Raw genomic sequence first — 1,913 nt, 5'->3', positions numbered from 1 at the left:
CCCCCATGGACGTGATCAAGTCGCGCCTGCAGGCGGACGGGCAGGGCCGGCAGCTCTACCGGGGCCTCCTGCACTGCGTGGTGGCCAGTGTTCGCGAGGAGGGGCTGAGGGTCCTGTTTAAGGGGCTGGCACTCAACTGCTGCCGCGCCTTCCCCGTCAACATGGTGGTCTTCGTCACCTACGAGGCTGTGCTGAGGCTCACCAGGGCCCTGCTCAAGTAGCTGGTCCCACGCCCCACGGGCTCACCCACCAGCCGCCTGCAGAGGTTGTAGTAGCTGGAGGAGGCAAAGGGAGTGTCCCCACCGGGAGCCACCCCACGGCCAGTCAGCCAGGGCCTGGGCTTGGCCTGCCCAGCTGCAGACCAGAGAAGGTCAAGAGGCCTATCTGTTACCAGCCCGGGTTGGCCCGAGGGACACCCAGGCCAAGCAGGAGCAGCCTCTCGGATGAGGACATCTGCCACACTGAGTCGTTGGTGCATGTGCTCAGTTGTTCACCAGCTTCCCGGTCGCTTCTCCCCGTGTCTTGAGAGCACCCCTGTGTCCCAACCACCGTCCATTTACTCAGCGGTCCGCTTGGCCCCCCGCCCCACATCCCCACTCGGCTCCTCACTGCCCTTCAGTGCATCTTCATGCATTGTCCCTCAGACGCAGCTCTGCTGGTCCCCACCGGGCGGGACCGAGGTCAGCTGTCTGGTTCCAGGCCCTCTCGCTCTGGCGCCAGGCTGCAGACGGGCTCGGCGGGCTGGTGTGCGGGCGGCTCCCGCGCCCTCCCTGCCTGCAGACTCGGCGGGGGACTGTGCCAATTAAACATTTCCGAGGCTGTTCGGTGGTGCTGCTCTGTGGTTGTGGGGCTGGCGACCAGTGTCCCTGCCTCTGGCTCATCCTGAGGCCAAGCCCTCCAAACCTGTGAGACCATCACTCCCGCTGTGCCGGTGGGCACCCTGAGGCCCAGGCGGCACACCGGCTGGATCCACGCCTTCGGCTCTTGGGGCTGGGGGGCCTGGCCTGCCGAGTCCATCTGCAGGGGGCTTCAGCAGCCAGCAGGATGCCTGTTCTGGCCACTCCCAGCCCAAATCCACCCTTTCTGAGCCAAAGTGGGTTCCAGCTTCCTGGCCCTGCCATTATCCGGATGCCAGGTCATGAGCCCCCAGCCCATGGGGTCCTGCAGGAGGGGTCAGTGCCAGGCACATCACACAGGTTACCATAATAGCCTGAGGCCAGGGGAGGAAACTGCACAGAGGGAGCTGGGCCTGCTCAGAACCACACAGCAGGGAGGGTGAGGAAGCTGGAGCCTGCGCTCTGAGGCCCAGCCCTCTCCCAGGCACCATGTACCTTCTGGTGACAAGGCCATCGGGGGCCAGGGCTGGCAGGCACAGCACAAACTGTTGGGTCCGCACGGCAGCAGCTCACCGGTACGGCCAGCCATGACTGCACTCACTCCCTCACAGACACCGGCCTCGGCCTGTCACTGGTTACGAGAACCTCCAGTGTTCTGGTCACCCCCGGACCAGCAACCCCCGAGACCGTGAGCTGTTCAAGGCAGCACATGTGTGATTTACAATATATCCAGCTCAGGGCCTGGCACACAGCAGGTGTTCAGGGCGTGTGGAATGAATGAATGGATGGATGGACGAGTGAATAAATGAAGTCCTGTAATAGTTCCTGGAAGTTCATCCAGCTCAAAGAGGCTAAGACGCTCTGGCCAGGTGCTGGGAAGAGGGTGCCAGCTAACAAAAGTTTTCAAGTTCATCGAAACTCAGACTCCGTGTGTCTACTTCTGGCAAGAAGACCTCTAGAGTGCCCACTGGCTCCAGCCTCAGAAGCAGAGTTACTGGCAGCGGTCCTGCTCAGGGAGGGTGGGGACCAGTGGTCACCGAGCAGCTGGCTGGTCCGTGTTGGGAAGTAGCTTTGAGG

This window comes from Pteropus vampyrus, unplaced genomic scaffold (genome assembly GCF_000151845.1).
Source record: "Pteropus vampyrus isolate Shadow unplaced genomic scaffold, Pvam_2.0 Scaffold641, whole genome shotgun sequence".
NCBI lineage: Eukaryota > Metazoa > Chordata > Mammalia > Chiroptera > Pteropodidae > Pteropus > Pteropus vampyrus.
The sequence above is the reverse complement of the archived record's forward strand: the minus strand, read 5'-3'. Positions refer to the sequence as shown.